Raw genomic sequence first — 13366 nt, 5'->3', positions numbered from 1 at the left:
TCTTTATCGTATGTGTAAAAATTTTTGTTTTTCAGTGGTCATATAACCAACGACGTATGTTCCAAGCCTCTAGAGCTTTTTTAAAATTCAATATTGTGCCGTAAATTGTGCAGTGTTTGCACGTAGAGTATTTTAGAATTTAAAATTAGTTTGGATGACGAGTTAGTCGATTCCAGCACGGTGCTGGTAAAAAGAGTACGAAACAAAGCAACAAAAAAAAACGAATAAGCGAGGAGAGTGAGGTTAACCGGAAACATCGTTAATTTTTCCATTTCCATTCATTGTCTACGCTCAGATGAGCTTTTTCCCTACCTATAAGAGCGGGCGAACGAGGATTCGAAAGAGAAGAAAAAGAATAGTGAAGAAAAAAAGTCGAGTCCAAGAGGTGGTTTAGATCGTAAATAAAAGGCTGGGAGTTCGAGAAAATCCGAGAGACCGGAAGTGGTGGTAGTCATCGAAAAAGAAGAAGCATTTGGTACGCGAGACGAAGGGGTTATGAGGGAATGATGTTGCCCACGGTGGTCTCTTGTAGATTTCTTCGCGTGTGTCTCTCGCGGCTTCCTTGCTGTGTTATGCACGCTCCGACTCCCTCTACACTGCTAGGCGAACCCAGAGGCAAGCATCAAGCATATCGCGCGACCGTTGTGAGAGAAAGACTGCGGCACGATAGTGTTGGTCGGAAAGAAGGCGAGCGAAGAACGGTAGAGTAGGGACGAAGAAAGGGGTGGGAGAAGCGCGCCGAGTTCGCCACCGCGGCCGCTTGTTTCCCCCTCCTCTGCGTTTGTGGACCCGCGGGTGTCTTGCGCACTTGCCTTCGAGACATCGTAGATAGTGTTGTAACGTCGGTCTGTAAGGAGCGGCCCGAACGCTTTACTATTTTTCTTTCGCTTCATTTTCCTTTCCAACTCGCAATGTAAACACAACGTGTTCGTCTTGATAAAGTTGTGTGTATGATCAAATTCTCATAGATTCACCCGATTTCCACGCACGTTTTTGTTTTCTCCTCAATTGTACCGGGTTTCTTATCATTTGAATTTCGCGCGCTTCGCACGGTGCGCGAGTGAACTAAATGAATAACCGTACGTACTATTCGTAATAATCGTGTTTTTATTTTTATTCCACTGTGTTATTCGGTCTACGTCACCTCAAATCCATGGATTTACTCTTTTGAATTGTACTCGTTCGTGATTTGACGGCTTTTTGTTTTATGCTGCAATTGATTTTGTGAGTGAAGTGTTTTGTTATTCGCCTGTCACGAGTGGACCTTTCTCAACTTCCAAACCGACTATCCCAGTGACCCCCCGAGCTCTCTGCAGACTTAACCCCCTGTCCCTCTTCTCTACCTGTTTCTTTCTCTTTCTCTTTCTTTGTAAACGCGCTCGTGCTGTGTCGGATTGAAATATCGGCGGACCCGTGGGAAAGGGAGCAACAACGGCTATCCCCGGAGCCTGTGCGATTATCCGGTAAGTGTCGATTTCGTTTGTACACAACAATTTTTCCATTTTCATGCTTATATCCATTCCGTTGCAACGAAATCTCACGCATTTCCGTATTTTTCTAATATTTTTTGAAATTTCATAGTAATTCGTACGCCCAATTCAGTCAAACTTTTCGGATTTCCGCGAAATTGAGAAACTCCTGACAATCCGTGCAACGTCGTCCGTCAACCCAAACATTTATTTAGAAAAATAAAAAAACACGATTGATTTTCTTTTCAATACAAGTTTGTAAATGTCCGAAAATCGAGCTCTCTATAGCGACCCACTTCTTCTTCCCTCATGAAGAAGTAGACAAACATAAACTTCGTTCAATTCTCATCGCAATTTCAAAACCACCAAAGGGAAAAGAATTCTCAGTAATTTTTCGGCGTAGATCTTTCAGACAAATAGTATTACACGAGAAAAATTTCAAGGCCGTTACCTCTGTACTTTCTTAAAACGTGAATCTCTAAACAATCTCTCGAAAAAATCTCTTTACATTATTCATTTTTCACACAGTCTCAGTAGACCATTAAAAACTGTTGTTTTTTAACAATGAACTTTGAGCAAACACATCTGCGTTGTTGTGGAAGAGCAGATCTGAATTTTCAACTCGTACAAGATCCTATTGAAATTCACTAAATCGGTTTCTTTTTTTTAAAAAAAAACTGTCACCTCCGAATAATCAAACAATATTTGGAAGTGAACAAAAAACAATTTTTTTGTCGCTCTCACATTGCGATCGACAGAACAGTCGTATGATTTTTTAAGCATGTATACACCACAAATGAATGAATCCCTGGACTGTTGAAATTCAACTGAAAAACGACGTACATTCAACGCGGAGCTCCATACAAGAGGAGCTCTCACCGAAAAGGTGATTGAGATGTCTCTGGCAAACGAGACAGCCGACATACACATAGAACCGGAGGACAATGAGAAACGCACTTTCTAGCCTTTTCCGGACAGCGAGCGGCAAAAAAAGTAAATAAAAAATAAAAACAGTGCAGTAAGTGAGAAATGTGTATTACACATTCGCCCTCGTTTTATTTTCATTTCTTCGGTTCTCCCATTCTCTCTCTATTCGCCCGCTCCTCCCGTGATCGTCTCTCCATCGGAGGTAAACAAAATAATAATAAAAACTTATGTGCGCGCACACACGCATACACGCGCCCATATTTTAATCCTCACGATACGCACCCATTAACTCGATCTCTTCGCGTTCAGCATTGAAGAAATAATTCTTCACGACTCTCATTTCGTTTTCTCGATTATAAAAGTAACGATCGTTTTTTTTTTCACACCACACCTTCAGTCGTGTTACGTGCACGTGTACGTACGGCGTCGAGGCTCCGTAGCGTGTGGGCTCTAATAATGCGATGCTCGCTGACACGTGAAGCCCAAGAGAACGAGATACAGAGGCCTCACGCCCTAATTACAACGCCTTTTCAACGTATCACTTATTCTTTTCGAATTTCATCGAGATTGCCTTCTCTATGCACCGAAAAATAAATAATAACGCTCTCTCTCGCTCTCCCTCGATCTTACGCACGCAAGGTGCTTCATTTTTTTTTCTACAACACTGTTGTAATTGAGAGATCATCACTGCATTTTTTATGGCTTTTTCACAATAAAGTCTGTACGATGTATCATCGAAGCTCGAGGCCTGGCAATTATCAATGATCGGAGAGTCTTTTATAATTAAGTTCGAAATTCAATGAAGAAATATTTTCCTAGTCTCTTCATTCGTTTTTATGAAGTTTATTAACCCCCGAAAATGAGGTTTGTTCGACGAAATTCTTTGAATGAATCTAGTTCAACGAAACGGTGCGCGGTAAATTGAAGAGAAAAATATTGGGTTTCGTCACGAACCGTGTTCCACGATGAATGCATCGATAGAATTCCACCAGTCGATTCTATTCGAGGGATTCTTATTCCAAGGTCACTTTGAGACTCGGTTTTAGAGTATTTCAGTTTCCTAATCAATAGATTTACTGCTCTATAAAAAATACCCGGTGGTGAGAAAAATCCCAGCATCGAAGGTCATTTTTTCTTTTCTCTCCTTCCAACGGCGATATACTTTTAAGGCGTGTGTTCGAGGAAAAAACAAGGGAAAAAATCGGGTCAGTTATTCGAGACACGCATGTGAGACCGCCACAAAACGATAAATCTCGCGAAAGTATTACGCGTTTTACAGTAAGTTCTCTATGCTGTTTATTGTACAAATGCGTATATACCGCCTCTATGTGTATATTTTTGATCTATTGCTGTTCGCCCCGTGGCGAACAATCACGCTGGGATACTCTATCGGTGGAACATTCCAACCTCTCTCTCCCTCTTAGAATTCAGCAGCTCGTATACGCGATCCAATGTGAATGTTAAATCACTCCGCGAGTTGCTATATTTTATATGAACACTAATACGAGTTAAGAGGCTCCTAAATATCATTCAAATCATTATTAAATAGCATTCTTAAGGCGAGCAATCCCTTTAGGAACGTAATAAAATAGGATGGCGCTGAAGTTTCCAACGTTGGAGTACAACGAAATGGTATAAAGAAAGTCTCAAATAATTCCAGTAAATCTCCAATTTTGTTCCCTGCCGAATTTCCAATTCGTCATATTTCAAGTCGCATTAATAATTCGTGAAATAAAAAAATAATGAATTATTAATCTTTTTTTCGTTCATTTCGTTGAACTCCAACGTTGCAAGCTTCAGCGTCGTTGAGAAATTTTTTAGAAGGGATAGAATAATTTGATTATTTTCAAATATTGACACAAGTTTATTAACTTATTGACGTTATTTTAAGGGTCTCCGGACGCCTGTTTTTCGCGACATCGAAAATTCCTTCAGTTGTCACTCTTTTTCTGTTTATCTGAAAATGGTTTAATAAGTGTCATTCGGTTACTGACATATTAAGGGGAAGGATGTACCTAAAAAATGATGAAAAAGTGCACAATTGGATATTTGGGAGCCTTTTTACTTGAAAGTTCAAATTTTCCATCATTTTTTCGACGCATTTGACCCCAAAAAAGGGATTCGTTTACCTGCTACTTTTTAAAATTTAGGATAATATTACTTCCGATAATATTACTGAAAGTATAACCTCCCAAAATTTCATCCAGATCGGTCAATAACTTTATGAAAAAGTAAATTTTTAAAGTTGAATTTACTTAAATTTAATTCATTTTAAAGTTAAATTTAAAAAGCAATTTTTTAAATATTTAAAATAAAATCGATTTTTTCAAAATTCTAAAGGGATTGCTTTTAATGAATATCATTGAAATGAGCATAATGGAATTTCCAAACGAAAATATAAATCCAATGAAATGAAATTTTTTGTTATTTTATTGTACAAATTTTTCTTATTTTTCCATTTTTTTAAATAAAATTTAAAAACTACGAAAAAAGGAATTTTCAGTTTTTACAAAACTTCGAGAGGTGAAATACGCGAAACAATGCAAACAAAATAGCTACGCGTTGTGTACTCTACATGAGAACGAGATAGGAAAACGGGGCATTTTGAACCGCATCTTTCCGCTCGGAAGCCAAACACAATGCGTCGATTTTTTTTTACGATCTCGGAATACTTTTCTTCTTCTTCTTCTACTTCCCGCTTTTCTCCATATTCTTTTCCCTCAAATTTGTCTCTCGCATTACAAGATAGAAAAAATACGAAAAATCGAACAAGCTATTGCGACGCTGAAGTTTGCAGCGTTGGAGTCCAACGAAAAGAACAAAAAAAAGATTTGTAATTCACCAATTTTTTATTAAAGGGAACAAAATTGAAGATTAGCTGGAATATATTCAAGTTTTTTAAAATCATTTCGTACGACTCCAACGTTGCAAACTTCAGCGTCGTCGCTGAAGTTTCCAACGTTGGAGTCCAACAAAATGAATGAAAATAAAATGATTTATCCATCAGTTTTTTATTTCACGAATCATAATTGTGTAGATTGAAAAAATACAAAGTACAAATTCGACTGGAGACAAATTGGAGAATTACTGGAATTATTGGACAGTTTTTTAGATCATTTCGTTGGACTCCAACGTTGCAAACTTCAGCATCGTACTTCAGCGTCTATTCCCAACTGAAATGATAATTGAATTCATATCGGATTCAGATTATTTATATCCGAAAATACGAATGTCCTCAACAACGATACTTTACACTTTTATCCATCAAATTTTTTCTCTCCTTTTAAACAAAGTTTTGCATTACCGCTTTAAAAAAAAAAAAAAAAAAAAAAAAAACACAACTGAATTAGAAAAACTATAGCGGAAGGAAAAATACATGGTGCGTTAACCTCTCGTGTCTCGCAGTTATACATACACATGATAGTCGTGCACTCTCGCTGGCAATTAGGCTTGCTGCTATATCTTTTCGTCCTCGTCATCTCGAGAGCTTGTGCGGTGTGTGCCGGTGCGGTTTTCGTTCTCTCATTCTCTCTTCCTATTCCTCGTTACTTGTGCCTCTCGCGAGCTCGAAAGGCATTTGCGGTGCCCATTAATGGCTTGCCCAATCCTCCTATATCACTCTCGCCATTGCTGACACTCGAATACACCTTTCGGCCTGCCTGCCTGCCTGCCTGCCTGCCTGCCTGTCTGTCCGAGGACGACACAATGTTGTAGTTGCCATAATCCAATATTCGTCATAGCCCCGGAAGTCGACGCTCAGGCCACTCACGTTCGATGGCTCCATTTTTATTCTTATTTTCTCTCTCTTCAATCCCCTCGCAATCATCCAGTTATTTTATTACGCTTGCCTTTGAATTTCGAAAGGATCGAACTGTTATTTTTTCAACGGCGCAACGGCGCACGTGCGAAAATTAATTATTATCTCGGGATTAATTTCGCAGCCTGTTTTTTTTTATTGGTTCGAGACTTTTGAGCGGCATTTAAAGCTTTGGGGAACTTTTGATACGAGAATTGCTGAGACACTTGGGCCCAGCTGTTCTTTCTTGTGTCGAATCACACAAGCAAAAGTTTCCGCGTTTACTTTTTGTTTCTTTCTTTCTTTTTTCTGTCCTCAGTGTCCAACGTTTTTAAGATTCTTAATATTCAGACTTTTTCTGACTTTCAACAGTCAAGGTCATCCTTAATGGGGACCCCCTTGGACTAATGAATTATTATTTTGGGTGAGCACACGGACTGGTTTCTGAGATTGATGTTTTTTCCTTACTCGACTTTTTCAGCATTCATGTGCGTTTGGAGATAGCAGAGGCTTCGTCGGCTCGAGCCGTCAACCGCACGAGCGTCTACAGGACGCCCCAGATTATGATTAATATTCAAGTGACCTCGCACTTTCATAATGATTGAGCGATAAAAAATACTGTTAAAAATATGTTTTTACTTTTTTTCGATCATTTCTTTGCTCCTGTTTTTCTCTCTCTTTTTTTTCATACTTGTAATCGAATAAAAATTTTGTTTTCCCAATTCGATAATCAGAATCTATAAATATTTTTTTCCCGCAATATTGTGACGCGAGTTTGCTGTTTTCATTATTTTTTTACTCATCCGAATTGTTTATGCGATTGATCCTAGATTGAACATGTGTTTTTTTCGAACCTTTTCGAGTTTACAGCAACTTGTACGAACATCCGAAACCGGTTTCTTCGAGCTGTGTTTGTGCAAATTTAACTTACGCTTTCGGAAAAGTTTTTGGACTTTGATTCGAACGATCGACGATCGTGATCCAAACCGTGCTCGCGGCACTACGAAATTGTGACATTTTCTTAAAAACTTCTAGAACTTGAAATTTTTCGTCCAATTTTTGAATTCAATGAAATTGCTTCGAACGTCGAGAGACGAAATAAACCGCTGGTCAAGTCGAAAATGAAACGGCCCGTACATTTGGTATGGATGAGTTTTATGCCGATGGATAGTATTTCATGGCCACATGAGTTCGTCATGTGTGAACAGGTGTGTATTTACCTGCTATTTCCCTTCGAGCCTTTTCGCCAAGAGCACCTATGACACAAACTTCTCATTGTCCCTAGTAGTGCGGTGTCTCTCTTTTTTCTCATTACTATCGACAATAAGAAGTTCCGAAGAAGCGATGACTCATCCTCGTCAAATGTTTTTCCATATTATCTTGAGGTTCAATAGTAAGAGAAAAAAGGAGCGAGAATATCCGGAATATAGATCAACTTATTGATTGAATTACGATTTCAATAAAGATTTATCAATTAATTCGCCTTTTTTTCGTTACAGTTCATTAATAAGTGTCTGATCATTTTACGTTTTTTCTTCAACGAATCTGCGATCGTTCAATTATATCTTTTTTTTTCGCTTCATCAAAAAATTCGTCAACACTGAGTCACGCGTAGAGAAAAATGGACGAAATCCATCTCTCCCCTGCTCAAAGGCTACAAAATACTTTTGTTTCGTCTTTTCGTTATAAATGATATACCGTCGAATTTATTCGCAACGGAAACTTCTCGTGGGGAAACGAAAATCAGGACAGATTTCTCTTTTCGGTCAAAGATAATGCTGTTTTAGTCGCTGTCTTATACTCGCGATGATGCTCGAGGCGCAAATATGCGCGCGGACGAGGAATTCGCACGTGGTATTCGCGATGGAACGCCTCAGATATTTACCTAATTGCGCAAAGTCCCATGGGGCTTCGATATTATACGTCTACACTCTCGTACATATTGCATCGATATGTGTGTCTATATATACGCGAACACCGCGGAGCTGTACTCGATCTCTCGAGAACTTCGAGCCTATAAATTCTTCTCGTTGTCATTTCAAGCCACGCCTTGGCCTTATTTTAATCCTCAGCCGCGCGTTTTGTCGATATAACTATTATACTAACCTGTAATCCACCCGACTACGTGCTTCGTCAAATCGTCCGTGAGTGCACACGACACCCGTTCATTTGACTTGAGCAAATATACTCTCGATGTATCAGGAATTTTCTCCATTTCTTTCGTCCACTTTGAGGCTCGATTGGTGGAAATGAAATGGCGGGGTTTTTTTTTTTTTTTCATTGTGGCGATTGTTTTCGATGTGAAAAAAGCGAACGCGCGTATCGATGATCACAAATTGCGAAATAACACTGTCGAACATATGATAGTTTATACGACGCTGAAGTTTGCAACGTTGGAGTTCAACGAAATGAACGAAAAAAAGATTAATAATTCATTATTTTTTTATTTCACGAATTATTGATGCGGCTTGAAAAATACGACGCTGAAGTTTCCAACGTTGGAGTCCAACGAAATGATCGAAAAAAACTCTCCAATAATTCCAGTAATTCTCTTATTTTGTTCCCTGCCAAATTTGCGATTCGTAGTTTTTCAAGTTGCACCAACGATTCGTGAAATAAACAATTGGTGAATTACAAACGTTTTTTTCGTTCATTTCGTTGGACTCCAACGTTGGAAACTTCAGCGTTATATAGTTTATATGTATCTCTGTCACCATAGAGTAACAAATTACTATACTTTTGATGTGTGTGTGTGTGTTTTTTTTTATTATTTAAACGCTTCTTGAAACAATTTCATAATGTTAAAACTCGAAATTACTAATAAAACGCTTGTCCTCCGATTGATATAATAAATTTTAGTGCTGCACGTAACTCAAATGGTAACTTTTTTATTCATAAGAACTTTATCAAGTTCTTGGTGGTACCCGTAGGAATGAATATTCTGAATTATCATTAAATACTTGGCCTCGAATTGATATCATAAGTTTTAATGCTAGACGTAACTTGGATGGACATTTTTTTCAATTGATTTAAAAAAATTCTTCATTTTGATTTGTCTTTTTTTTTGTTTCTTACGTTTTATTAGAATTTTTTGACACTTTAAAAAATAATTACAGATTTGTATTTTTTTAAATGCAATGTTTTTTATGATTTGTGAAATTTTTTTCGAATTTCTCTGTGGAAATTATTCACAGTTGGTTTAATAATTTTTTTCACATTTTAGTTTATATGCATGAATAAACAATATAGAAACTCTTGTTTTAGTAACGCGAGAAAACATGTAAGAGTTCAGTTCCCTTCGAGACATCGTTCATCATTGCACACGCAACATTTTCGAGTTAAGAAAAAGTTGAAAAGTTCTTATTGATATTCGTTTTGAATATAAGCAACTCGACACACATTCATTCAATTATTTTTCCAAATAAAACAACAATTTCAACGGAAATTGCATTCAATCACGACAGCGATCGGTCTGGCCAGCCGATCCGGAGCCCGAGGTCTGAACCACGATAAAAGCGACTTGAAAAGTCCACAAGAGTCGAGAATCATTTCGTAATCGCTCAAGTGTACACGTATACTTTTCAATTCGTTTATTTCTTGTTACACTTAAATTGGTTCAAATAAATTGGGTTTTTTGTGCCTTTTAAAGGCTTTTTTCAAAACTTTGTTGTTATTTTAAGTTAATTTAATTTACGAAAACTAAGTTGGCGTGCGAGTTGAACGAAAGCACCAGATTTCGTATCGATTTCAATATGTTTGCTCGTTTGATGATTTTTGGAATTGATGTTCGCGGGATTTGAAGAATGGAGAGAAGCCCGTGAAATTCGCGTAGAATGACGCATTCAACACTTGTGCAATAATTCAAAAAATGAAATGCTCGTCTCGCCGATCGTAATTCACGCCAAAGATCAACTGGCTCGCAAACGCTGACTTTGTTATTTGCATTCGGGTGAAATACGTACAAGTGTCTCTCCGCGAGGGAAGCTAAACGCGGTGGTGGAGAAACACGATTCGAGAATCGATGTAGCGGCAATTATACGTAAAATATGAGCGATCCGATCCAACGAACGGGTTTTCTCTCTTTCCTTCTCTTTTTATTCGGAAAAAAACAAGGAGAAAACTTGAAAAGGAGTAACAGAAAAGGGTGCTCGAGCCGGAGAGGACGTTTATCAAAGATTATGCGCTATTTATCGTCTCAGCTGTAAAAAATGAGAATAAATGGATGTATCCGTCGCGCATTATAAATGCGAGCTTTGTGTGGCAAGAATTCTTGATTTTTGCGAGTGTACTCACCGCCAGATCCAAACGAATTCTGCCACTCTCATTTATCTCTCAATATTTTGCTATTTTTCACGCAGTCTTCGAATTGTTTATCGCTTTTGATACTTTGATCCTTCGTTTTTTGGGAGTTCAAACTCCCATTTTTGCATCGCTCAATTAATTTTCGAGTGTCCGAACGTGATATTTTCGAAAATGTTTAACGACAAATTTATAAAAAAAAGTGTTGAAGCAATGATCATTATTGTTTAGCGACGAATTTATGAAAAAAATGTCTGCATTTTTATTACTCTCGGAACCTCGAACTCTTCGCGGTGTTGCAGTTTCCAAATGACAAATTAACGAATCCACTCTCGTTTATAGACCTGCCGCTGGCCTTTCGTCACTCTGCGGAACGAGCGCGATTCACAGAATATATTTCGGTCCAGCAATATATCACAAAATGCATATGAAACCGATTTAAAATCCCGAAGTATTCATTTTTTAAGCATTAACGAAAAAACTTGACGCGGCCAGCCGTTCTCCCATTTTGCATACTGCTTTTTTCAACGATCCTCAAAAGTATTAATAACGCCTTGATTTCTCCTTCGGAGAATTGTTCTCCGAAAGGAGTGAGGGGGCCGCGCATAAAATCCCGATCAATATTCAAAAAATCCAGGTCAGTGGAATGACTTTTTTTTCGCACAAGGTTTCGCCAATTCCCAATGGAATTTTAACGCAACTTTTGCCAAACTGATTTCTCGATATCTCGTCAAATCAATTGGTCGTTGCAAGCAAACGTCCCTTGGTTTTTTGCTCACGCAACTTCTTCGAATTTGATGAATTTCAAGTTCAAGTATACGAACAATACTCTTTTTCACCACTTTTCCGTCATTAATTTATTCCTTTTTTCGTTCCTTTGTCTCCGCATTCGAGGATACTTCATAAAGGAAGCTGTGCAGAGAAAATGTCTACGCGAAAGGAGAAGAAGAGAGGTGAGGTAAGAATGAAGAGAGACTCATCGAAGTTTATAACGCGGTTGAAAACGTGGCTCGTTACCCCCTTTTCTTGAGTTGCGCCAGAAGGGCCCTTTCGCGCTTTTATATATACAGCTACAGATGCACGTACGTGTATATAGGCAGATGTAATATCCACGATAACGGAAGAGCGCAACCCAGTCGAGATAACAATCTCTTGTTTGCATTCCCGATTTATCGGATCGAGCCAGGCGAGATACGAGGAGGAAGTGGAAGGAAGAAAAAGGAGGAGTGGGAGGAGGAAACTCCCGGAGCATTAGACTACGATCTTGCGGCGAATATGTAGGTATATTCGCGGTTAGATATTCCGGGTTCGTTCCGCGCGCAGCTACGGAGTGAAGCTGAATGGTAGTTTCGATCGGAAGTTGTGCAAGGAAACTCCTGTAAGATAACTGGCTCTTATTCTCGGCGATCATCACCATTTTCACGATTCTTATTCGATCGCAGATCTTTTTTTTTTTATAATTCTCGTGATTAATATCCGAGGACGCTGAAGTTTGCAGCGTTTAAGTTTAACGAAACGAAGGAAAAACATATTTGTATAATTCGCCAATTTTGTTATTTCACGAGTCGCATTCGGCAGGGAGCAAAATTGAACAATTACTGGAATTATTGGAGAGTTTTTTTAGATCATTTCGTTGCTGGGCTCCAACGTTGCGAACTTCAGCGTCATATTAGGACGGGGCTACAAACGCGAGCCGCTTCGTACCTGGACAGGAACGTTTCGTATGTTTCGTATGATATTAACGACGTGTTCCGAATGTCACAACTCGTCTTTATGCGTTTCGTTATTTCGCAATGGAGATGTAGTGCGCGATGCACGAGTCTCGTTCCTCGTACCTTTAGAAATCGATATTCTTCTCCTTCGTTATTTTTCCTCTTCGTTAGTGTTTTTTTCCTTCGTTTTTTCTTCATTTCGTTCACTCTCGTAACTTGGAAAGTGGTTACGGGTCTCGAACTCGATTAGACATCGGTCCTGTGAGTCTCCGCGCACTCGACTCGAATCGACGGTGCGTGAACCGAAAGAATTCGTAATCAGTTAATTTATTCACGTATACATATGGATATGTACGTGAGTATGAGCTCGGGCTTCCTTAATTCCCGATAGAAAGTGAGAGGATTAATAAAGCACGTAGAGGAAGAAGCATTTTTATTGGAGAGTCGCGATGCGAAAGGAAAAAATGAAAAGGATTGAGGGGGGGAGGAAAAAATAGAAACGAATTACATCGGAAGATTGTATCGCGGGCTCGCGGCGGGGAAACTCGTGGGAGGAACTCTCATCGTTACTTTTGCTTATGCACAAAAACTTAGCCGCGTGTAATTCTCTCGGAGACCAAGTACATTACATGAAGAAATCGTTATCGTCAGCTTCACCATACACCACACGTACTCTCCCCGCTCTTCTATATGCAGGAGGAAAAGGGCCTCTTTATGGAGCCTCTCACTCATGTGTAATTATCCGCGCCATCTTTCTCCTCTCCCTCATTTATCCTATTTCTATTGCTTTCTATTCCTCTCTCTTTCTCTACTACTTGATGGTGCAATCTTCGCGGCACGCAACGTGCGTAAATACCTCTCAACCCGATGAGCATCTTCGTACATCGAAGATGAATTCGGAATTCCATGAGCGCTCGTTCAAGTATTTTTGCGCTTTAAGCTCATCTATCGTATAATATCGATAATTAAAAAGTAGATACATTTTACTCGGATACACTTGATATTTTGAGGAAACGGAGAGTTGCGCGTTGTTCTCTTATGAAAAGTGAACTCTCAGGCTTCTTCGCAATATCGAGGATGCAATGATAGATCGCCTATACCTTAAAGAGGCTCACTAACGGCCCGGAGTCGGCTCAATGGTCCATCGACTATGCTCGATGGTC

The 13366-nt window shown here is 39.0% G+C and overlaps 1 protein-coding gene across 6 annotated transcripts in view; it reads left to right on the top strand.

Moving 5' to 3' along the window:
* Positions 1–821: 821 nt before the first annotated feature.
* The window catches only part of LOC122412203 (uncharacterized), a 70116-nt gene continuing 57571 nt past the window's right edge, over positions 822–13366 (top strand). For 5 of the 6 annotated variants that reach the window (XR_006261305.1, XM_043421599.1, XM_043421595.1 and 2 more), the window contains exon 1: positions 822–1463. The gene's annotated coding sequence lies outside the window, so the exon portion shown is untranslated. The remainder of the gene's footprint in view (positions 1464–13366) is intronic. The other variant, XM_043421600.1, reaches the window with a different exon arrangement.

Source organism: Venturia canescens, chromosome 6 (assembly GCF_019457755.1).
Source record: "Venturia canescens isolate UGA chromosome 6, ASM1945775v1, whole genome shotgun sequence".
NCBI lineage: Eukaryota > Metazoa > Arthropoda > Insecta > Hymenoptera > Ichneumonidae > Venturia > Venturia canescens.
The sequence above is the reverse complement of the archived record's forward strand: the minus strand, read 5'-3'. Positions and strand labels throughout refer to the sequence as shown.